The 26746-nt window shown below is 37.7% G+C and overlaps 1 protein-coding gene across 1 annotated transcript in view; it reads right to left on the reverse strand.

Annotated features, from left to right (window-relative positions):
- LOC136836404 (piggyBac transposable element-derived protein 4-like) overlaps window positions 1-26746 on the reverse strand; it is a 155031-nt gene that overhangs the window by 26702 nt on the left and 101583 nt on the right. The window lies entirely within an intron of this gene.

The following is a 26746-nucleotide window of genomic DNA, read 5'->3' on the forward strand; positions in this document are numbered from 1 at the left end:
ATACATGTTGTGTATACATCATACATCTGTTTCTTGAGGTGAATATTAAAGATGGCGCTTCACACTGGCAGAATGATTGACCAGCGTGGAGTATCGTACGGCTTGTGCATATGCCTAGTGCACATTCATTATTTACAATATTGAAGGGACGAAGAGTATATTCTTTGCTATTCAGTGGAAAAGATCTGGAATGTCGTCAGCAGTAAAACCAAGTAACTCCCTCCGAGCGTCGGTAGGTGGATTTAGAGCATTCTCTCATTAAGAAGATAACTCGTCGTAGCGGACAAAAAAAAAGTGATAACGATTTTATGTATCAGACAAGAATAGATTTATTTGTTTTTTGTTTTGACAATATTAATCAGGTATTTTTTCTTAAAGTCCTTTATCCTTGGTAAGACAGGTCGAGACTTGAAGCATATCTACTCGTGCCAACATATTTTACACTTGAACACGCGCACACATATATTTATTTATGTGAGTGTGTGTGTGTGTGTTTGTGTGTGTGTATATAAAATAGAGAGAGAGAGAGAGAGAGAGAGAGAGAGAGAGAGAGAGAGAGAGAGCTTCTCATTTCATGGAGGGTCACCCTTATACAGCACTGATCACCACAAACTTTGTTCAGCTTGGTTGATTGGATGGCCTGTGGCATAGCGATTGTGTTGCTCACACGCGCGCGCAAAGTTTTCATATGAAGCCGTTTTCCCTAATAGATGGGGTGACTTCAGCACAGAAAAAACATTAGGGCCATTACCACATTCATAGATGCTTAATCGTGAGTAAACGTCTGTGTAGGAGGCTTCAACAGCATTGGCCGGTTCACAGACACATACAGAAGTATAGCCTATATATATATATATATATATATATATATATATATATATATATATATATATATATATATATATATATATATATATATATATATATATATATATATATATATATATATATATATATATTATGTACGTATGTATGCTGTATATACAAACTGTGTATTTATATATTTATTTCTTGTTATTGATTCAGTTCTAAAATTGGATTTTTTGTAGCAAATAGTGCTTTTCCGAGGAACTTGATGGCCTTTGAATTTGGATATTTTTTCTTTGTGAGCGTATATTTACTTCCTTGACTTATACTGCCGTTGAAGTTGCTAGGCGTGTCAGCAGATGATGTTGTTGGTGTCTCCGTTTTACCACGGATTCAGATTTTGATTTTTAATTAAGTCATGAATGCTGGTGATGTTAATTTAGATTTTCGTTAAGACTATACGCCAATAGCCTTTCACAAATTTTAATTATATTGATGAGCGTTTCTGGACAGAATGCTGAAAACTAAACCGCAGTTACATGTATGAAAGTATTTTTAAATTCGGCACTTTTTATGCTAAGAGTGAATTAGGCCCATATTGAGAGTATTATGGAAAATTATAAAAAAGCTATTGAACTCCAAGAGTATCTTATTTACACCAGAATTTGCACCAGTAATATAGCAAAGGATGCAGGAAGCAAGAAAGGATAATTTGACGTGTCTCATTCCCGTCCAGTGCCTTTGCATCTTGGTGGTCTGGCCCAGGGGAAAAAAATCCCCGAATTTCTTTATTGTCGTCTTCTTATTTCCTGTCGGCTTCCCCCAGCTTAGCCTCCGAAGGGAGGATTGCCAGTGTAAAAATTAAAGGTTTTGATAATGGGAATCAGATTGCCTCTTCTTGGTTCGCTGAATATAAGAATGAAGTCTTTTGTGAAGGGTGGGACTTTTCCTTGGCTATTAATTATCAAGATTTGATTTTTAGGTTTATGTGAATCGGTGACTCGTCGATTGTTTTTCCTTGCCGGCTGTTGGAAGCGCATTGAAGATTCGTGTTTTTTCAAATGCATTTTCGTTGTGTATCTCCAGTATATGAGTATTGGTGGACATCATTTGTGGCCATCATTAGACAGTTTGCTTTTCATTGTTTCTCCTCTATATTAGTATTTGTGGATATCATTAGGCAGTTCATTGTGTATATCCTCAGTATATTAGTATTTGTGGTCACCCTTAGGCAGTTTTCTTTTTGAAACTGAGTCTCGATCCTTTATTTCCGAATGCATCGTTGTTATATTGAATAATTGGAGTTGAAGTCTCTCATGGTTCCCTTAATATCCTCGAAAGCGTTTGAATAGAGGTTTGAGTTAATATCTAATATCCTTGCATTGATATTCACTGCAGTGTTTCAGGTCCATTATTTCGAAATGTTTATTTAATTGTACTTGACGAATTTGAGTTTAAAAATACAAAAATAGATCGTATTTGAATTAATAGGTGCATTCCAAAAGAGTTACTGTATTCAGTCTTATTGTACCCAATGCGTTTGTGTGAAAAGTCCATTCTCTTTAAATGCATTTTCATTGTAAAATAACTTTGGTCGTATTTAATCACAGAAATTATTGGTCGTATTTAATCACAAAATATTATTGTTAACTAGAAAAGAACCAATTACATAACATGAAATTCCTCCAATTATGCCCAAGGTACCATTATGAATGAAACGGCCGGCAAATGAGAATGGCAGAATGATGCTTTAGCGAAAAGGGCATGCATTGGTGTCCTTTGTAAGGCAAGTGTCCTTTTTCTGTAAAAAAAAAAAGAGAGAAAGAAAGAGGAGGATTACGTTTTAAAAAAGGCCGGAGGCGCGTCTTTTCTGGTTCTTTAAATCCAATGTTTGGTTTTGAATGATAGATTTTTTCCTCACATCTGCCAACAACAAAAGGTTTAAAAGCCTCTGACATGGAAAAGGTGTTCACCTCTTATTTACATTGTAGTTCTGGCCCCTCCCCCACCACACACAACGGACACACACACGCACACACACATACACAGACACACATTTCAAAGAGCAGAGCAGCTGCTGGGCCTCGTTCTTTTTTTTTTTATTTCATCCCGGTCGGTGCTTTGCATTTCAAAGATGTCTCGGTGTTCCACTGGTAGTTTTGGGGAGAAACGAGACGCTCTTGTCGGCTGGATGTTTCGAAAGAATGCTGAGCAGCTTAAGAAGTTATTACTGGGTTGTGAGAATTTCCAAAAGAAATTTTTCGGTTGAAATTTTATCGTGAATTTGATTTTGATGTTGTAACATTCGTAAGTCTATTTGGTTTAATCCTGTAAGGAAAATAGGGGTCTGTAGTGTAATGATGCATTTTACCTCCAAATTGTAATTTCTTTCTTTTCTCTGTTAGATACTGTATTGCTGTTTAGGAATTGTTCACCTGATTCTTTAGCTGCTGAAACTCTTCTTTGTTTACATATTTATTTTGGTTAGTTATTCTTTGTATATGCTTCTGTAGTTTTGTTGTCTGCTATTGCGGAGGAAAGACATATTCAGTCTGCTGGTTGTCCGAGTATGTCTTGCAGTATATGGACGCTACGGACGTGAATCTCTCTCTCTCTCTCTCTCTCACCTGGGTCTTGGAGGGCAGAATTCGCTGCACAATTGTACCCTGTGCTCCCTCACCTAATCTCCCAGTTAAGTGAGGGAGAACGGTCGGGGTTTTCAAGTCTCCGTAAATCCTGACTTGAAATTCAGATCCGGGAAAGAGGGCCGAATTGACGATTCATCATCGCACGACGCAGCTTTCTTCCCGCTGTTGTATGGCTGGGAAAAATGGAGAGAGAGAGAGAGAGAGAGAGAGAGAGAGAGAGAGAGAGAGAGAGAGAGAGAGAGAGAATAGGATGCGTGTCTGAAAATTGTGGGTGGAAATTCCAGAGAAACATTCTGAGTGCATCTCTTTTTCTTTCTCTCTCTCTCTCTCTCTCTCTAGTTGATATATATATATATATTATATATATATATATATATATATATATATATATATATATATATATATATATATATATATATATATATATATATATATATATATATATGTATATGTATGTTTGTTGTTTTGTGTGCGTGTCTGCCTACCTTCATACAGAAAGAAACTTATGCAGACTCAAATATATTTACACACACACACACACACACACACACACACACACATATATATATATATATATATATATATATATATATATATATATATATATATATATATATATATATATATATATATATACGAGTATTAAAACGAAAGCTCATGCACTGAAGTAAATTTTTATGTATACATTCATAAGTGCACACACACCAACACACACACACGCACACTTTTTGTAGAATGCCAACTCCCATACCACACCTTCCCAGGCCTTCTTTAGACAGCTGATAGTCACCCACGTCTTTTCCCAGTAATCTTTTCACGTCAATTTTACGCCCCGGATAATCAAACGATGACAGTCACTTACTACAGAGGACGATTTTGGTTGGGTTTTGTAGTTGGGTTAATGGGAATGTGTGCCGTAGGAATTTCTATGCCTTTATCCGACTTTTTTTCCTTTTTTCAACCTTGCTGTCATTTGTTTTTCTCTGAACGGTTCAATCCAGTTCGGTTGTGTAACCGAAAGGCCAGTGTTTATGCTTTGTCAGATTATCTGTATTGAACTTTATTTGTGGGTAGTTCGTTCAGTTTCATGTTTACCAGTGTTCGTATTTTAAACTTATTTTCATTCAGTCACACGAAGTTTTTAATTGTATTTTTGGGCTTTGGTTAAAGAAACCAAAGTGTGTTTTTTTCAGATAATTGCAGTTTATGTGTTTCTTGTTTCCAAGTAAAGATAAAAGCTGTACAGATTGATCATTCCGGTTTTAGTCTCTCTGTGATTCGTTAGAGAGAGAGAGAGAGAGAGAGAGAGAGAGAGAGAGAGAGAGAGAGAGAGAGAGAGAGAGAGAGAGAGAGAGAGAGAGAGAGAGAGAGAGAGAGAGAGAGAGAGAGAGAGAGAAGCGGTATAATTGTATTTTTGGTATTCGTGAATTGACGTTCTCACATTAATATCATTTGTATAAGAGTTTCCCCCCCTCCTACATTCGGGATAGACCTTTTGGTTCATGCATCTATCAGAGCCCCTTGGTGCCCAAGTTATTTCGAAATTGGGAAAATACATTTCATTTGGGAACGAATTTCTGACTTTTCTGAATCACCCTCATTGACTCTTGGGTGTAAGGTGTTTACAGAGCTTTATGGGAAATTATATATAATATATTATATATATATATATATATATATATATATATATATATATATATATATATATATATATATGTATATATATATATATATATATATATATATATATATATATATATATATATATATATATATATATATATGTATATATTTATAACTATGTTCTCAGTTTGTTCTCAGTGTTGTATTTGTGGATTTTTGAGAATAACTATCTGTGTTTTTTTTTTGTATTAGTTTTTGATGCTGTTTTGCCATCGAATATTATGTCGAGTCCATAGCTCACAAATAAATTACTACAGTATTTGTGATGAAAATCTTTCATGTAGAATAACTTTTATATAACCATGCTTATATCCTTATTGTAAATATACTTGAACTTGTCGATTAATTATCAATTCTAATGATGAGAAAGCCGCCCTAAAAGTGATGTTGATGGTTTCAGCAGAGTTCGGACACCGCTTAAAGAAATAGGGCACGGAGCTTAATAATTTATACCAACTTTTTTGGATCCTGTCTATTATAGCGTAATGGTATCTGCAGTCACTTGTGTAACAATCTTGTTGGAAATGATACATCCAATGATACAATTCTAATTGCTTAAAAGGCAGGCCACAAATTTACATTTTACCAAAGTATGTTTAGAAAACTGTCTCTACTTTCGTGATTTTTCGGTGAAAAAATTGTACGGGATTCTTTATTGATTCCATCAGAGACGTTCACCGATCATGGTCCGGTGCTAACGCAGGCCTTGCTAAATCTGTATAAGGTTTTCCACTGAGCAAGAGCCTGTGCTGGCTTTAGGATATGTTGAGTTCTCGTGGGTGTCGTGCTGAGCAGGAGGCTTTTCCGACTCACAGTGACTTTTCACAGTATATAGCCGTTGTTGACATTTTGGCTTCATACTTGTCGAGTTTGCAAAGGTTTCCCCAGTGAGCAGGGGCTATGTTACGAACTGTCAGCTATCTGAAGAAAAGCTTGTGCCGATTTAATGGTGAATCCTTAAAATATTTGTACTCAAACAGATTCCATGTTGACTTAAGACCGAAGCAGTTCCTTTTAAATTCTCTCTCTCTCTCTCTCTCTCTCTCTCTCTCTCTCTCTCTCTCTCTCTCTCTCTCTCTCTCTGTTCCAAGGGGTTTGTTTTGATCATGATAAATACGTGTATACTTTAACAGAATGTACTTTAGTGGATTAAAAGTATAAAGAGAGAGAGAGAGAGAGAGAGAGAGAGAGAGAGAGAGAGAGAGAGAGAGAGAGAGAGAGAGAGAGAGAAAAGAGAGAGAGAGAGAGAGGGGTTAATTTCACTAGGTTGCTTTTTTTGCAATGTCGATACCTCTTTTTAAGTACGTTGCATAAAGAAACTATTAAGTGAATAGCTGATTACATCATAATAGTCCACTTTACATTTGAAATCTTTAATTGATTGTAGCTAATGGACTTCTTGACGTAAGTATTACAGGTCTCCAGTTCATTCTGCTTCATAAATGATTTTTTTTTAAAGCATAGGCAGATAATATTGGAAGCTTTTATTTTCAAAGCCGAGATGACGTAGTGTCAGAAAATGAAACAAAAAGCCCAACCCAAGGACTTTTTGGTAGATGCTTCAAAGTCTCCCGGTATACAAGCCATGCTTCTTTGGCTTAATATGTCTAAAGGTTACACCCTAAGCTAGGGTTAAACTCCCAACAATGCATGACAAAAGAGAACGTCGATTACTGGCTTGGGGGAATTCCAAAGGAAGCTGGTTATCGCGACAATGGTTTATGTGGGCAGGATTAATACCACCAAAACCTAACCTTCAATAACCCCCACCCCCTTTTCAGCATCGTCCTGATTACCATACCATTATGCTCGCAACACCTGGAAGGCAGGCGCCCTAGTAATGGATTCCGGTGCATAGAGGGCTTTTGTTACCTCCCTGTGTCATGTCAGACGGAGCGGAAGTTTTTCCTTCACTCCGATGAAGAATGCAGGAGTAGATAGGATACGTCTTGCTTAACCTCTTTCCTCCTAGCCGATGGGGTCTTCTCCTCGTACCAAAAGACTCCGGGGATTTTGACCCCTTTTGTAGGATCAAGACACGTCCCTCTTATTGAATGGAGACCTGCGTAATGGAATCGTCATAGGATGCGTTTTTGGGGGGCTTTTGGTGGAAGGGTAAGCCCTCTTGTGTTTTCTTGTCACGATTCGTAACGTTTGGTTATGCCACTTGCAAAAAGAGGATTATTTTGCATTTTGAAATTAATTTCAGTATCTGAGTTGCAATAATTCAGGATTGAATTTGTTTCTTGGACGACGAGGTACGTTATTGAGAAAGTCTTTCAAGTTGTTTTTGCTGTCATCTTATTCTTCCTCTTTGAGAGTACGTGTGGGTGGCTTTACCGCCCTCCCTCCCTCCCTCCCTCCCTCCCTGTGGTCACATTTTTATGACATCGTAACAATATACGTTTTAACTAACTGTAACCCCGCTTTCATTTTCGCTTTGGCACTTTAGAAAACGTGGGGTCTGCTCCCCTCTTCTGGTGCATAATAAGCTTTCATTATGGGTTATTTTGTTGTTGGGTTTTATGGGTATTCGTCGTCCTTTTCGTCCAGAGGGCATGGGGAACTCGAGGCGTCGATGGATCGCCTGGGATAAGGGCGGCGAATCTTTATGCTACTGAGCCCAACTTCAGCGCTGTATTTATCAAGATACTGAAATTTTTCTTAATTCAAATTTGAAATAAAAATTGACTTGTCAACATGAAGTTTAGTGTGAAAATATTTTGAGGGGAAGCTTCAAAATTTTTCTTTTCTTTAAAGATTCTGATAATTTGTATGTGTACTTCAAGTTTTCGTATTTGAAGTAGGGGCCGTAGAAGGTAGCGGTGATCCTATCGTCAGCAAACTGGGACAGCTAGGAGTATGTTGACGTGCGAAGGAAATACATTCTTTTGGTAAATATGTCTTTAAGCATAAGATAGGTGTGAATAATAAGTAGTAGGACTAAGTAAAATAGATAGCCTCAGACTCCACACACACACACGCACACACACACACACACATATATATATATATATATATATATATATATATATATATATATATATATATATATATATATATATATATATATATATAAATATCTATATATATGTGTATATATATCTATATATAACTATGTATATACAATATATAAATATATATATTGCATATACATTATATATATTTTATATATATATATATATATATATATATATATATATATATATATATATATATATATATATATATTTGTTTCCTTGCTGGCAGGACCGTATTTTAAATCACTATGGAGAGAGGTGTGGAGAAGCCAAAGAAGGGAAACTAGATGATGTACAAAGTTTGACATGGAGTGTGGAATAGATGATGTCTTCGGATGAAATGCATTAAGTATAATGAAAAGAGAAGCTGTAAAAACAAGAGAAGGTCTTAGTGTGTCAACGCTTTTGCAAGCGGAGAAGGTTGAGATCAGACCTGAGCAAGAGAGACGTTTTGAGGGTAAATGGGAACCAGGGAGGTGGAGCAGTTTATGTGAGTGTAGAAGATGGAGAGGTGGGAACGGCTGATTCTTACAGGTATCTGGGAATAAATACAACCAGATGATAGTAGGATGAGAGAAGAGGTGAGTCACGTAATAGGTGAATGAGGAAGGTAGCAGGGTGTGTACCGGATGTTGGTGAGACTTGGATTTTCTTGTAGATGTTCAATGCGAATGAAAGAAAAAATACTGAAGGTGTTGCAGTGAAATTTTTGTATATAGTATTTGTTATCACCTAAGAAGAATTAATAAGGACGAGAGATATAGAATATGTAAAAATGTTAGCGTTAGTGAAATTTATCATTATTTTGAGATGGTTTGGTCGTGCGGAAATAATGGAGGACGATAAGTTGATGAAAAGACTGTATACTTCGGAAGTGTTAGGAGGATAGTAGGAACCAGAAAGTTCTGGGCTGATGGCTTGGAAGAGGCTGTGGAAATGAAGTACTTTTAATATCCAGAACGCTAGGAACTGCGTGGAAGTTACAGATGAGTGGCACAGTGTTTATCGAGGGTTTATCGCGCGGCTGATGAGCCTTCTGTGCAGGTTTATGAGACGGCTGATTTTATTGGAAGATTCTGAGCCGAGGCTCATGAAGGGTTCAGAAATTGAAGACCAAAAGGAAGTCAACAACTGGACTTAATCCCTAAGGAGGCGTTAGACCAGCTAGTGAAAGAAAAGTATAACTGACGGATAAGGTGAATTCAAAAGTTTTGCAGCATAACTTGGAATTTAATGTGATACTAGCAAATGGTCTCTCTTATACGTATATTGTATTTTGTGTAGTGCTCCATTAGGGCTTTATCGGTGTTTTACGGGGAAGAAAAGTAATTTCAATGGAAATTTTACTAAATATTTATTTGGGAGCATGAATTATTACGGTGTTCAGGGGAATAAGTTCCTTTGATAATAAAATGGAAAGAACTGTCACAGATAAAAAGAGACTGCGTAAAGGATAAGAAGATGAAACAATTTTTTCGCACAAACACACATACGCACACAAACATTTAGAAGGTAACAAAAGTATCGGTGTGCCAAATGTTCTTGCGGGAATTGAAATAGGCTCTAAAGGTAATCTAATTAAAAGAATGGAATTGAAAGGAAGTGTCTTAAACAACGTCAGTTTGATAGAAGCAAGGAAGGGCTTTTTAATCGTAGAATGAAAGTTGTAACGAGGTCAGGGAGAGAAAAAGTAGGAAGCCATTGTGATGAAAATACCCCTGCTGTCATATGGTGTGTGTGTGTGTGTGTGTGTGTCTGTGTGACTGTGTGAGTGCCCTCTGTGTCACATATGGTCGGCAGGGAATTTTGACGAAACATGAATAGCTATCTCAGCCAGAGGCACGTGCGCTCCGCTGTTGAGTATCTGACGGCTGAGGTTTATTCATAAATTTCCCGAGCTCTCTCTCTCTCTCTCTCTCTCTCTCTCTCTCTCTCTCTCTCTCTCTCTCTCTCTCTCTCTCTCTCTCTCTATCAGTTTGTACGTGTATTTAATATTATTTCTCAGCCTCTGCATAAGTTTTCCATTGCTACTCTAACGCTGCCTTCTTGCCAACAATGTTCATCTTTATTCTTTTGTGTCACTCATAAATTATTCCCAAGTTTTTCTTCATCTCGCACAGTTCCTCGTTAATCCCTTTAAGTGAGCGGCTTTCAGTAATAATTCTGAGTAAATTCGGCTTTGTTAATATTTCGTGATGTAAGTGCGCCTGCAAGGTTATATATAGACTCGCCTGATTACCTCCATACCTCCCACGCTGTTTGCATACCGATAGAAATGGCAAAGATAGAAAAGAATATTAAAATAAAGGGACTGGAAGATTTTGTATTATTGGGAAAGCCTGAAATCACCAAGCATGTATGACTTGAAAACGTACATGAAAATATACCATGTATAAAAAGTAGCAAAGGAAGTAGCAGAAGATAAAGCAGAAAAAATAAAGATGGACAACTTGGATATGTGAATTGTACTAAGTAAGAAATACGTCAAGTAAGGCAACATTTTATTCAAGAGGAAATGAAGAGTGAAGTAGCATAAACTAAGGCATGCAATATATCGCACCACAAATCCAGGTTACCTCTGCATGTCATAAGTGACGTTTAGAAAGCAAAACAGTTAAAATACCTCTTTTTATGTATAAAAGGAAGACTGAGACTAGTAGAGCCTTGATATAAAAATAAAGGTCTGGCGCTCCTGTAGCTATAGAAAATGAATGGGAAGAATTGATAGGTGTGGAGGGATTACAGGCCCATAGCGGAACTTAGTGTAAGTGTATACATTTTATAACCAGGAAAGGGTTTTCATATTCGTACAGATTTCAGACAAAAGAATATCAGGTTGAAATTTTGCAGGAGTTCCAGAAAAAGAGGGGTTGAGTATTAGCCATGAAAGTTAGTGCGTTTGCCCCTTTCTCATCAACCAGCAAAAAAAAAAAAATAAAAACTCGATATTTATTACTTTGTGGATTGAGCGCAAAAAAAAAACAAAAACAAACTACTATGAGTTTTTGAACAGCTCTCTCTCTCTCTCTCTCTCTCTCTCTCTCTCTCTCTCTCTCTCTCTCTCTCTCTCTCTCTCACACACGCACACACCCCGGATCTTTGTGGTGACCGCAGAATTATTCAGTAAATTGACGCGTGTTCAAAGTTTTAATAATTGGATTGCATAACTACTACGAATAATTAGTATATAATTAGTAAATAATATACGGAAATATTTTTAGGCATCCAAATGAATGTTAAGCATTTATATCTACGCCTACTATAAGTGAAAAATCATTTCTTATCCATTCTTAGGGTGAAAATAAAGGATTTTTCTTAAGAATTTTCGGTATTTTATTTTTTTAGCCTCGTATGCCCTCAAGTCTAATTCGAATGAATTAAAATAGCTGTAAATGGAGGTGGAAAATAGAAATAAATTAGATTTTTACACTTTTGTGTCATGTACATAGCCTCTCTCTCTCTCTCTCTCTCTCTCTCTCTCTCTCTCTCTCTCTCTCTCTCTCTCTCTCTCTCTATATATATATATATATATATATACATACATATATATATATATATATATATATATATATATATATATATATATATATATATATATATATATATATATATAATATATAATTGTGTGTGTGTGTGTGTGTATATAGCATGCACTGCTCACAAACTATAGCCCGTGTTTGTGAAAATTTAGCAGTTCAGCACCCTTAGGTTTACGAAAATCAGTCACTATAACTAATCTTCTCAGAAATTCCATCTCAGGTAATGCGAACTAATATGGGAATTTCAAAGCGGTATTACTAATCATGAAAGGACGAGGGACATTCTCTCTCTCTCTCTCTCTCTCTCTCTCTCTCTCTCTCTCTCTCTCTCTCTCTCTCCAGTAATTTTTGTCGTCGGTTGCTCTTTCTCTCTCTCTTTGAGATCCCTTTTCAAAGTAACAAAATCAAGAAATTATACTCTTGGTGTGTATTAAGAAAAGGGTCGCCCGCTTATGAAATTCAAATACAGTTCATATTTCACGCAGTCACTACCGCTCGTACTTTATAGGCTGCCCTACGAATACCTTATCCCTTCTGCTTGATTTAGTGGGAATGGGGTTATCGGTAAGTGCCCCGGGGTCCTAGGAGGTACGCGCCGGGATTAATATTTAGTCGCTGATTTACGCTGTTCGGCAAGTGAAGGTGTTTTGCATAAGTGTATTTACGTTTCAATTCTAGTTTTAGCATCTTGAGGCGTGGTACTGGGTCTTTTGAAAGAGTGCGAATTTAATTCTCTCTCTCTCTCTCTCTCTCTCTCTCTCTCTCTCTCTCTCTCTCTCTCTCTCTCTCTCTCTCTCTCTCGAGTTCATTGCTTTTTACATTTTCTTCATGTCGAATGGGAGGCATTTTATTTGGAAATGAGCCATTGCCCTAAGACCTTTCATCCATTCATCCAGTGTAAAAAAAAATTGGTTGTGCATTTTTTATCCTATGCCGTAGTCTTTTCTGTAGATTTACTTTTCTCATTTGAGAAGAACGATATTCACACTATTACTAATCTTCTCAGGTTTTAACATACGCAAATCTACACGTGATTGATAAAATGTATTGTTGAAAATACAAATTCTCTCGGTAAATTAATTCAGTTTTTTGACATCAGTTCAACTCCCTGACTCTTGTCCTGAATTCTGGTTCCCTGTGACCCAGCACTTTGATGCAGTGGTGGTCTCGAATTTTGTAGTGGAGAACTTGGCAGTGGCATTTGGGTATGTTTTTCTGCCCCAGAAGATCTCCCCATGCCACTAATGCCAGTTTGGAGCACCCAGGTGAGGACTGGTTCCCTCATGAAATATTCCGATGATTCTGTCGGTAGTATTGCTTAAATTTTGATCTTTAGCGGGTCTGATGGGAAGTACGGCTGGTGTTACGCCATTTCTGTTATTCACCCGCCATGATGTTTAAGATGATATTTATCATGATTCATGGGAAATATAATATGAAGGTATCATGATCTAATTGTGCGTAGACTATCCTCTTACAAATTATTAGTAACTATACTCTGGCTACTGTGGTGTGAGGACCGAAGCTGGATTAGTGTCATTTACAAGCGGTGCCAAACTCATCACATCACTCAAATGAAAAATGTAATGGGAAAAGGAAGCTATTTGATATCTAGGTGGAATAAACGACATTCAAATTATTCAGTTTGTGATCAATATTCAAAGTTAGTAATGTTCTTGAATCATTCTTCAGTCATATTAAAAAGAAACATGGGATTTGTGTTATTTTGAAATGGTTTGAATCTCCCATATTTGATTTATTCTAAGCTTTCCCCTTTATTTTAGGGAGTGAAATGAATAGCTTTGCTTCGCACTGAGTAAAAATAATAAATCCGGCTTCATCTCTAGAGAGCAATAACATTAAAAAGATAAACTTTGCATGGTAGCACATTTCGTCATTCGAGAATGTCAAATATATATCAATACAAGAACCTAAAACCTTAGGTTTTATATTCTTATTTAAAACTAGGACTACAATGCACTCTCAAGTTGTCGGTTGTGACAGTTCCTCAACCCTCACGGCAAAATAAAAGATACTAGAAGAGCCAGAATATCACAAGATAATCTAAAACGCGCGAGAGAAACCAGGTTGTTGGTAGAGAAGTCAGCAGTTCACCACAGAAGCTGTGGTGTTATTGTTCAACCAGAATGGACCCGTAGAAACCAAATTTCGTTCTTTACCAGAATGACCTTACAGAACCGATTAACTAGAGGTAACAATTTGGTATAGATACAAAAACTTCACTATAATTTTGATGTATTACCGAACCCCAAATAAATGTACTAGTGGTGATCTGCGTTTTTTTCCTCGAACATAAATCGAAGAGGGGAACTTGTGCCCCAATCCAGCCCATTGCTTCCGATTGCTCATTTCTGATTCAGTGACGGTGGTAGGATTTAATCCCCTTGAACACTCGGTATGCTTTTATATATTGAGATTGTTTGCACAGTTGCATTCATGTCCATTCTTCCTCTTTTCTCCCTTTTTTTAGGCGTTTGGTAACATCTGATTCACCAACACCAGATTTTTCTTTTTCACTGTTACCTGGTATGTGCTGTTGATAGCCTCCCCCCCCCACTTTTCTTTTTTTGAGTACGGGACATCTTTTGTTACTCCCCTTTCCATGGTTTTTGTGGAGAGGTGGTGAACCATTTGTTTTTTTTTTTTTGCTTTTTTTTATATTGGAGATTATCTAAAACCTCTTTTGGCAGATTGAGAAAGGATAGCGAATCTTAACATTGTGCCGTAGAAGAGCCTCTTCCCATTTACGTATCTTTGTCTCCTCCTCCTTCTCCCTCCTCCTCCTCCTCCTCCTGTACTCCGTCTCCTCATATTCTCTTATTCTCCATCTCTTACCCTTTCATTTTACCCCTCATGCATCATTCTTTGGGTGAACGTGAATCGTAGGAATTTCTTTTGTGATTCCTTATGTAAATTATTTGAATACGTAACGAATGTGTGAATATAATAGAGTGCACCATTTGCATGAACTCATCGTTTATTCATTTAGGAAGACCTCGTCGTTTTGACACTTTTGTTTGTGCTTTGGGGTGATGATGAAGGGTACATTTTCATTTGAAAAGAAGGCTATGGGTAATTCAGAACATAATTACTTACGTGAGGAGGTTTCAGTTTCAGCACTTACTTTAAGCACATAAATACTCTTTTTATCGTGGTCCTGTAGAAATACATTTAGTGAAGTTTGTAATGTAAATCGAAGTATTTCTGTTTTTTTTTTCGCCATTAACCGCTCCCACTTCCCCACTCTGCCCCCGTAAGTTTAATATCTCGAATTTAGGAAATATGTCACGAGATTCATTTCTGAACGAATCATAAAGAACTGCAGCACTAAATCCATTAGATGAATTGGTTATCTTTAAAGTTCAGTTGCTTTACATGTGACCCTTTTGCTGCTATTTTGCCCTTTCCAGTAATGGACGTTTTGTTGTGAGGAGAGAATCAGATTGAAGTTTGTTCATAATAATAGTAATTACGTTCTTTAATAGATGGATGCTGAATACTTCAATTTTATTTTTGAGGCCAGTTTAGTTATGGGTAGTCGATCGCTAAATGTTTCGAAAAAGAATTTCTTAAAATATATTTGCTAGAATAGAATAATTTTTAACAGACTGGAACTATAGATACCGTACACTGTTTAGCAGCAGTTCAGCTTTGCGCCCCGTAAACCTGAATCTTGGTACTTATTAATTCATCCACGAATTGGTAGTTGGGGTTTACTCCTTTGTAAAATAATTTAGAAAAGTGAAATGGATTCATTTGGTTCCTGCAAGACTTTGCGGATGCCCTGGAGTAATCACTGTGGCTTTCTGTCGTTTACAGATATACAGTAGTTTTCGTGACACCTTTGCTCGCATTGAAGATGCGGCACTACGTTAATATTTGTCATTGTTTCATGAACAAGACGGTACGAATTTATCTTGACAGAGGTTCATTTGTTCAGTTTTAAGATTACGCATATATCTGTCCACCCCGTAGGGGGATAATGCCGTCAGTGCACCTCACGTGCGGTGCACTGTAGGCATTACTTAAGATTCTTTGCAGCGTCCCGTCGGCCTCTAGCTGCAACCCCTTTCATTCCTTTTACTGTGCCTCCGTTCATATTCTGTCTCTTCCATCGATTACTTTCCAACAATTATTTCATGGTGCAACTGCGAGGTTTTCCTCCTGATACTGCTTTGTAACCTTTTACTCTCAAGTTTCCTCTCAGCGCTGAATGACCTCATTGGTCCCAGCGCTTGGTCTTCGGCCTAAATTGTATATTCTCTATTCTATATCTGTCCAGATTTATATTACGTGTTCCTATTAAGTGATTCAAAGTCAGCTGATGAAGTGGAACGTCGCGGTGAAAGTCTCGCAGATTTGATTATTTGTCCTCGCTTGATTTCATAATATTGCCTTTTACATCTTTGTTAAACAATCCAGTCATGCACATTTTGACTTTGTTCGTATTGAAAGCTACGCAAGTGTTTATGTTTGTTTCCTGGCAACTTAACTTACCTGCATAAAATTGTGTTCAGTTATATTGTACTTCTACATCTAGTCACATTTTCGCCTTGACCCCAGACCATTCAAAGTCGAGGTCAGACTCCGGGACACAGATTTACCTTGAGAGAGACCATTCTTAACCTGTAAGTGTTTTAATTTGTCATAAACTCAGAACTTAAGATTGACTTATTTATGAACTAAAGCCTCAAGATTTATATACTCTTTCATTTATGAACTCAAAACTTAGAAACTCTTGATTGATGAATTCCAATCTTTTTCCTTTTGGATACAATTGAACTCAGAATGTACGATTCTTTCATTCTTGAGCTCAGGGCTTGGGATTCACTCATTTATTCATGAACCCAAAACTTAAGATTCACCCGTGTATTCATATTTTAAAAAACTTGTAATTCATTATTTTCATAAAATTAAAGCTTGGGGTCCATTCATTCTTGCACTCGTAGCTGAAGATGTCGTCATTTATCCGTTTCCTGAAACCTGGGAGTCACTCATTTGTCGATGAAGCGAAAACTTAGGATTCATCCATGCATTCATAGCAAAGTTTTTATTTCAGTATTCTTGCATTTAGCAGCTCATTTATGAAGCAAAATTCCTGTTTATTCCTTCAGGGAATTAAAGCTTATGATTAATTCATTCAGGAACTAAAAATTTGGAGTCCAGCTATTCCTTAGTGAACTCAGAATTTTTGTTCACCTAACCATTCATCATTTCAAAACTTGTCATTTGTTTTTACGATAACAATTAAATTGTTCTTGAACAGGAAGCCTGGGATTGACTCACTTATATTTCTAACTGGCGTTATTTCTAACTGGCGTGTTTTGTGTCTATATATGACCTCTGTACTAAATGAGACTGAAAATCAGGTTGCTTCAGTGAAAAGGTTCGTGACTGCATTCCGTCTCGTGTTGCCCCAGGATGCGCCCACTTAACGGTCAAACATGTTGTAAACACACGTCGACAACGCATTTCATATATGTCACAAACTAACTGAGGACAAGTCGGCTACTGTACATGGAAAACGAATCTTTGGCCAGTGCTGGATAATCGTATGAAGCGCTGGTTAGAACTACATGTTGGTGATAATGTGTGTTTGTGTGTGTGAGTATGTGATATGTTGCCGGCATGTGTTTGTGACACGTTTTACTGAAGAGTAAAGGGTTTTCCTTTTTTATTGCCGTTTTGTGCTGTTTTATGGATAACTGCATTGAGATAATTACAGACGCAGAAACATACACATCTTGTTTCTTGTCGTGAAACTTTTTTTTTTCGTAGGATTGAGCACGTTCGTTATGCATATTAAATTCTTCCCTTGAAAACAAATGACAGTTGGCATATCGGTACAGTAAAATATTTTTAATCTTTTAAATGTTAGAGAGCTGTGTCCTAACTTGCAATTGCTTAGCCATGGGACTAGGATCTAAAGTGAGCATAGTAATCCACCAAATACCAGGTGTTGATTTTATAGCACCCATCTGCTCTGTCAGGTGGATAACACGATAAAGTTTATTTCCTTTCGCTCTTTTCATAGCTGTTCCCCGTAGGGAGGTAGTGCCGTCAGTGCACCTCATGCGGTACACTGTAGGCATTACTTAAGGTTCTTGGCAGCGTCCCTTCGGCCCCTAGCTGCAACCCCTTCCGTTTCTTGTACTGTACCTCCGTTCATATTCCCTTTCTTCCATCTTACTTTCCACCCTCTGCTAACAGTTGATTCATAGTGCAACTGCTTTGAGGTTTTCCTCCTGCTACACCTTTCACACCTTTTACTGTCAATTTCCGTTTCAGCGCTGAATGACCTCACAGGTCCCAGTGCTTGGCCTTTGGCCTAAATTCTATATTCAATCAATCAATCTTTTCTTAGGTGTTTCTTGTCGTTTTCTTGTTCTTGATGATTTTTCTATTCCTTGATCATTTTTTTCATATCCTTTTCATAATGGTGGTCTTATAACCTGATCTTGTTTTTAATGTCCTGTACTCTGTAAGAATTCCATATAATTGACAGAAAGGGCCCAGTTATCATCTCCAGTTGCGCACGTTGATGACTTTATCCTGTTGCAAATTGCTTGATAATGTTTATAATCCCGGTAGGGGGGGTAATGCCGTCAGTGCATCTCCCGCGGTACACTGTAGGCACTACTGAAGTTTCTTTGCAGCGTCCGTTCATCCCCTAGCTGCAACATCTTCCATTTCTTTTACTGTACCTCCGTTCATATTCTGTTTCATCCATCTTATTTTCCACCCTCCCACAACAGCTGTTTCGTAGTGCAACTGCGAGGTTTTCCTCTTGGTACACATTTAAACCTTCTTACTCTCAATTTCCCTTTCAGCTTTGAATGACCTCATAGGTCCCATCGTTCGGCCTTTAGCCTTAAGTTTATATTCCATTCCATTCCGATAATGTTTAATCATCGTTAATTTCCTTATTGATGTGTTTTCCAACCTGATTTGTGATTATCAGGTGCGCGATCTGGTATGGGCGCTCAGACCTACAGGCGCTGGCTTATGGTAGTGATGGAGTAATTTTACTCAATTAAGAGGGTAAAACTTAATAAATTTTCAGTGATTTGAAGCTGTTCTTGTCTCCAAGTGGGCCATGAACGAAATAAAAATGACCATAGTTTTTTGAGAAAACATTGCATATTTTGAAAAAGAGACGGTTCTCTCTCTCTCTCTCTCTCTCTCTCTCTCTCTCTCTCTCTCTGTCCCAGCGAGCGAGGTTAATTAATCAAGAACAATTAATTCCACTTAGAGAGGACGCGAATCACATTAGCGATGCGTACAATGCGTCTCTCTCCAGTCATGCATATGGAAACGCACGCCTGTGCCCGACCTAGTAATAAGATCACTCTTTTAACATTTTCAGTTGCAACACGTGCAGGCTCAGAGTCCGCCACATTGTCTATGCAAACCCACACGCACTCGTACGTTTCGCAAACGAATCCCCGACAAATGCACCGTAATTAAATACGCACCGGCGGCCACACCAGCCCAAGCATTAACTTTAGGAGAGAGAGAGAGAGAGAGAGAGAGAGAGAGAGAGAGAGAGAGAGAAAGGGGGGGCGCAAGGGATGAAGAAACACGTGCACGCCTGAACTAAGGTACGATTAAGTCACGGCGACGTGGTGGATGCCTTGCCCCCTCCTCCCCCCCTTCTCTTCTGGCTTTTGCGTATCCATACACAAGCATAAATCTCCGCGTACATGATTATTCGATGGGCGTAAGACAGGGGAAGGAATGGGTGTTGGGCGTGGAGGGGGGAGAGGGGATAGCGTACCTTTGGCGCACTCAAGGAGCTTAAATATGCGCATTCCCTCGTTCGGATTTCTTCTCGTAAGAGGATGTTAACCATAAATTGATGTTATTTACTTTAATATCTGTTTAAGACTCGTAGAGTAGTGGGTTATTGCTTTTTAAGCCCTCCAAAGGTCGGTGGAAGAAGGAAATTAATCAAAACAACCTTATCTTACTCCCCCTACTTCCCACGCCCGTCTTGTCTGCTGCCATAGATCATTGACTCTTGTCCATGGAAGTATTTATCATTTTCTTTTCTCCCCGAGGATGCGACTGAGCGCTTAAAAAAAAAAATGGTCTCTACATTGCCTATCTGTGGTTTCACGGCCCTCTCTCTCTCTCTCTCTCTCTCTCTCTCTCTCTCTCTCTCTCTCAGGATTCGTTACAATGTAGCATGGATGATAGAAGCCCACTTTGGCAGGAGCAGTATCACTGTCGCTCTCCCTTATAACTGGATGGTATGGCTGATATTTTGAAAAGGAGCAACTCTCTCTCTCTCTCTCTCTCTCTCTCTCTCTCTCTCTCTCTAAAAAAACACAAACAGACGCAGACGCAGAATCTGCTCTTCCTTCCTCGATGAGTCGGGTGTCTTCGGTAAGCCAAATATATGGTTAGGACGATGAATGAGGGTCTCCTTGTTCACCATTGGTTTTTGTGTTTGGTATTTTTTTTTTATATCCGGGACATTTTCTTCTGTCGGTGGGGATGTATGTCGGTGATTTATCGAAGTGTGACGCAGTGTCTTTTTAGCAGGTTTCGTCTCGCCGAGTCTGTCTCTTTGGGTAAAGCGTAAATTTATGACCCTCTTTTTTTTTGACTGGAGGTCCCCCTTCCCCTTTTCTGTGTAATTTATGTTGAAAAAGTTGATGTTATTGTACTTTCAGAGTGTAATGGGAAGTGTACTTACTCTCTTATGTGTGTACGTGGAGTTGAATGTAATTGTGTTTAGTTACGTTGTTTGATCGTGAATAAATGCGTATTTGTCCAGTTTTACAACTTGTTCCTAATTAAATAACATCGAACTGAAGGTAATCAGATCTGCAAATGACTGTACAAATGTAAATAGATAGATAGTTCGCAACATAGAACATGTATGAATTGCTATAAAATGCTAATTTAGATAAGTTTTAAAAAACTAATGATTGTTATGGAACTGCTGTTCATGTCAAATAAACTAAAAAAATGATTGTTATATAAATTCATGTAAAAACTTGTTGTTTTGAGGTAGGCTACTAAAAGCAAGCCTCAAGTTACTGGGGTTTGTCAAAAAGCAGTATTGAAGTTGAGATGTTGAATTGCCGTTGTATAACTCGGAAGTCAGCTCTCAAAACTGTACCACGTGAGTTTTCACAAGCAGGTTACACTGAGGTTGGTAAATTGTTTGGTGCTCAGCAAGATTGCAGTGTAGTCTGGACAGGTTTTTCCCAAAGGTAAATGAGGTACCTTATCACTTCTAGAATATTAGAAGTATCTTGGACATCATTTCCCAGTGCAATTTCATGAGAGTTTTTGGCCAGCTTCAAAAGCATCCCATAATAGCCACAGCTAATACCAGAACATGTTTATATAGAGTTCTGATCAACACTGTTGAATCATCTTTGAAGGAAAATTGATAAACACCTATTCCACCTATGTTGTCATTCCCAGCGCCTTTCATATCGTGGTTGACAATTATTTTCTTAGCAGGCTAAACAAGTTTGTTTTGTATTCACCGTTTGACAGGCCTAAGGTATATTGCTCAGTAGCGTGGGAAATATCGGCATCACTCCTTTGTTTATTATATTCAGCGTTTACTGTGCCTCCATTCATATTCTCTTTCTTCCATCTGACTCTCCACCATCTGTAATAGTTGCTTCATAGTGCAACTGCGAGGTTCTCCTCCTGTCTCATCTTTCAAACCTTCTTACTGTCAATTTCCCTTTCAGCGCTGAATGACCTCATGGGTCCCAGCGCTTGGCCTAAGGCTTAAATTCGATATCCTATTCTGTTCTGTCTATGAAACCTAAATCATTTGTCATTCTTTGCACTGTCAATTTTGATGGTGAGTGCAAAACTTTCTTGGTCTCCTTCCTCTCCCTCCTTTCTCTCAAAATTTCGGAATCGTGTCCTATTCAGTAGCTTTACATCTTCCATTCTTTACGCTTGACCAAACCATCTCAAAACATATTCATTCTTGCGAACTTTTAGCTGTATCGTCGTATCATTTTTTCTTTCTTATTATAATTGCAATTCTTTTTCCACACATTAATAAAACGTTTCTTCTTGACATGTAACGTATTCTCTAATTATTGTTCAACATCTGCACTTCACATTCGTGAGAGAGTGAGTTAGCTCAGTGACTCCCAATGTGCATCTCATTCTTGGCAACTCAACTGCAGTCACTGTGTCTTTAGATGTGCGGATTTTTTTTGCAGCGATATTGACATTTCTCAAAACTTTTGTAGATCTCGTGGTACTTTCCTCATTTATGTAATATGTTCTCACCCCCCCCCCCATCATCCTACTATTATCTATTACATTTTCCCTTAAATACCCATACGAGTCATCTACTTCGAGTCTTCGATTTCGTCATCTTTCCGGCTTTCATTTGACCTTGATTTAAGAGCTTTACTCTGCAGTTACTTTCAGAATTTCTCCCATCCTCGGCTGCCCCTTTTCACTGTCACTAATAATATGACCTGCATATGGATCAAACCCACCGCATTCCATTCAGGACCACAATCATTTTCCCATAATATTCACCTACGTCTCCCGTCCTTTCTCTGGCCTCCCATTATTCCATCCTTAAAAGCTATTAAAATAGCCGTGGAGACATGCACAGAGGCGAAGAAGGTCTTCACCACTCTTTCCTGTCATTGTTCTCTTGTGCGTGTTCATCTAGTCAATAAACGCTTTTATTTTGGTAACCGAGTATCCCCCTTTGTTTATGTGGGAATTTTATAAGTATCCATTTTATTCCCATCGCAGACGCTCTGGAAATGACTGACTGACCAAGAAGGATTTACTGATAAAGAAAGAAGTTGTAAATTTGGGTAATTTTCAGCTAGTAATATTCAGTTATTGTTGATATTCAGTTATTGTTTTTATACACTAACAATATCAGTGATACTTGGCCGTGCTGAGCCTGCAGATTGAATTTCAGCTATTGGCAACCTAGATTTTTTAGTTTCCAAATCTTTTTCGATTCTGGTAATTTTCTCAGGCGTTTTATCAAGCTCTAGTTGGGTTTTGACACAAGTATAATACAATTAGGCTGATAAGAATGTTCCTAATTTGAATGAAACCAGCATAATTAATTGTAGAGGAATTTGTATTGAAGCACTTTTTATATGGTAATTTGGAGATATAAACTCAGTGTTAAATGAAATAAATTGAATTTTGAATTGTTCAAAAGTTGAAGTATTTTTCAGGAACGAAAATCAGTTGAGAGAAAGAAATAAAGAAATCAAACTCAGTTGAAATGAGGATCACTTTTTTTTATAAAGTTTCCAGTAAGTTATCCTTTGACAAAACGATATCGTAGCAAAATGGAATTGGAGATTTAAACGTGAAGTGGATACTTTGAAGAAATCATTCCCAGCTCAGGTGGCGTGAAATTTATTATGTAAACCTCTTCAAACTTTAAAATTGAAGAGAGGAACTCAGTTTTTGGAGCGTTAAACTGTTGCTTATATGAATTAAGTTCCATGTATTCCTTCGTGAAATCGTAATAATGCTAACTCCGTAAAAGTTTTGAACCGCGTACTCCTAAAGCCTTATGCCAGTGCTTAATTCACGCAGCTACCGAGGGATTAAATGTTATGTCTAATGCTTCAGTGGTCGCAGCTCAAAATCCTGAGGCGGAAGTTATTGTTATCTATTTTCAGGCGATATTGTGTATTTATAATAATTATAATAATAATAATAATAATAATAATAATAATTTATTATTATTATTATTATTATTATTATTATTATTATTATTATTATTATTATTATACTTGAAAAATGATTGTGATTGTTGTGTTTTACCGTAGAAATAACAGAATTTTTCTTGGTCTTATCGATTTTTTGTCTCTTTTTCATGCGTCATAGCTTCAATTAACTACTGAAAACCGTTCTCTTGCCACCCTTAATCGCCCAAGTCAACGGTCTAACGCTCTGATATATTTAGAGCTTTTAAACCCAATCTTTAGTGCAGCCTTATTTCATCCGTCCTTAAGGCTCCTTTCACGGTTGTGAGAATCGACTTTTCTCTCTTAATGGACGTCATGGAGTAATGCGTAATTTTAGTATCATCTAATTGTTTCCTATCACCGGTTTTCGCAACATCCCATTCTCTCTCGCCGATTGGCTCCCAAGCGCTGTAATCCAGTGATAAACAACGGCCCTTTGACCATTAATATAAACGACATGGCTATCACCATCAGGGCAACAACACAAAAGATGGTCTTTGTTCATACAATATACTATAATGATACCCTCATGATGGGTGTCTGCTTGTAGCTCCATTTTTCTTTGTTCTCTTTGCGTTTTTTCTTTGATACCCGTTGCATTACTCTGTACTGAAGAGGACGAGTCGTGTTTTTGTGTTGGGGTGTAGAGACAGTAGTGACCTTTATTTCATAGGAGACAAGACCAGCGAGACTTGCACTCCAGTATCCAAACCTAGTCCAGAAGGAGGCAAAAGAGTGAGGAAGATCATAACGTGATGAGTTATCATATACTTCTCAGGCAGAGTGGAGGCCTGAAAAAATACTGAACCAATTTATGTGCAAAAAGTTGCGTTGATGGGAAGCTGCAATATTTGTTATTTATTCGAGCAATTAGTTTGTGCTACTTATCCATTGATTGTAACAACCTTCAGAATACTGAATTAAAAAGCAAACATGATCATCAACTTTGCACATCAAATATATTTAAATAAATCTGCATACTAGCTCTGATTTCTTGAGTTAAGCCACAGAAGGCGACAATGAATGTCCTCCTGAGGGCTGCGCAGTTGTTGGAATGTTGGTATGGGATAGCAGGCTTTACCTGCATGTTGGAAACATTTGATAAGTCCCCTTCATATCTGAAAGTGTGTAAGCGGTAGTATTGTCTCCAGATGATTCATCATCATCTCCTCCCGGTGGGGGTTAGTGCTGTCAGTGCACCTCATGCGGTGCGCTGCAGGCATTACTTAAGGTTCTTTGCAGCGTCCCTCTGGTCCATAGCTCCAAGCCCTTTCATTCCTTTTACCGTACCTCCGTTCATATTTTCTTTCTTTCATCTTACTTTCCAGCCTCTCCTAACATTTGAGTCATAGTGCAACTGCTTTGAGGTTTTCCTTCTGTTACACCTTTGAACCTTGTTACTGTCAGTATCCATTTGAACGCTGAATGACCTCATACGTCCCAGTGCTTGGCCGTTGGCCTAAATTCTGTATTCTATTCTATTATCATCATCATCATCATCATCATCTTATTATTATTATTATTATTATTATTATTATTATTATTATTATTATTATTATTATTATTATTATTATTATAATGTTGATGTGACACTCATCCGAACGTTATATCCTCTCAAACACTGTTCAGGTAGGTGTTGCTTAACAAATTTATCAGAATCTTTTGGAGATTGCGGAGGTCTTTTCATGAGAATTATGGCCTTTCACCTACTAATTCACTGCTCAGAAATTGATGGGTTGTTGTTGCTGCCATTGCACGTTTCTCAAATTGTAAATTTAGCGTGGACGATCACGTTGACTCACTATGCATGACGAACGAAGCAAAAGAACAAATTTTGTGTATTTCGTACACTTGTACGCACGTGTACGCACTCGGGTGTGCGTTATACAGTTCTACAGTTATGCTCGTACTGTACATAATTTCTTTACATATACATTTATATTTATATATTAATCCTAAGAAACAGGAGGTTAGTGCCTGCCCTATGAGCCTACAGATGCCCAGGAGGACTTTAACTAACTTAACTAAATGCATACTTACCTATTATACACCTACATTTTGCCCATACATTGACTTTGTTGTTCACAGTCAGTTATCTTGTGCAAGCAATTAATTCTTACACACACACACACACACACACACACACACACACACACACACACACACACACATAGTGTTGTCCTGTTGTCCTTTAAACGTCTAAGTATTTTGTATATTAGCTAGCATTCATTGTGTTTATATTGCGCGTTAATAGTGTTGCTCTTGACAGATGTTTGACATTTCAAGGTCTATCGGCTGTATTTGATTTTGTCAGTGTTTTTGTATTATCGTCATCTTAAGGTGTTTATGGATGGTAATGTTCAGAGGAATGAATCATGAGAGCTGCTGCTTCCATGATTTTGTTTCATCTGCTGCCTGTGGATGCTTCATTTAAGAAGTACCAGCATGCTGGTAAGTGTGACTGATCATAGTAAAATTTTCAGGTTATTGGCCTGGTCATCAAGGGTAGGTTCGCCTTGGTTAAGGAGAAGTCAGATTCTCTGTGGCACTCGAGGTGACCCCGACTGGAAATGAAACGAACGGGTCCAGGAATTTTCCCCTCAGGTCATATTCTGTTCTACAATTATTGTTCCCCTTCTTGCTCACGGAACCACCCTTGATCTCTGGTATTTAGTTGGTTTTTGGTGGTCCCGACCAGAACTACTTAACTTCTGTTCTATCCTTGAATTCAGCATCAGCCTCCTTAATAGTGGAAGAGGAAGGAATATCCTCTTCAAGAAAATACTTGATGATTGTTTCTTCATGTATTTTCAGAAACAAAAGTGTAAAAGCATTCAGTACAACTGCTCTGACTACATAAGGACTTACATTTTTTTGTTGTCATTAATTTTACTTTGAATAAAGAAACATCTGAGGAAAGAGTATTTTTTTATTTCCAAATTCTCCATGGACAAAGTTTCGTCACAAGGACGTTGAATTAAATGCAGAATAGTAGCAAAATAGTTTTTCTAGTAAGATGCTGGGGACTTATGTAAAGCCTGGTGGGAATGCCTCGAGCCAGAGAAGGGTGGGAAGTATTGATTTAATTTCCTTGCATATTTTGATTTTCAAATGCCTTATGTGCTTTGTATATACAGGCATGCAGTTAAGCTCCTGCAAAATATTGTTGTAGAATGCAGATATACCGAGAATTTTAGTTATTACTTTTTGACAGTAGCCTAGAACCTTCTGAATGACCCTCGTGTTTAATCTTTGACCGTGATAGCTTTTACCTTTCTTAATCCACTACGGTTTTGTGT

This window comes from Macrobrachium rosenbergii, chromosome 4 (assembly GCF_040412425.1).
Source record: "Macrobrachium rosenbergii isolate ZJJX-2024 chromosome 4, ASM4041242v1, whole genome shotgun sequence".
Lineage (NCBI taxonomy): Eukaryota > Metazoa > Arthropoda > Malacostraca > Decapoda > Palaemonidae > Macrobrachium > Macrobrachium rosenbergii.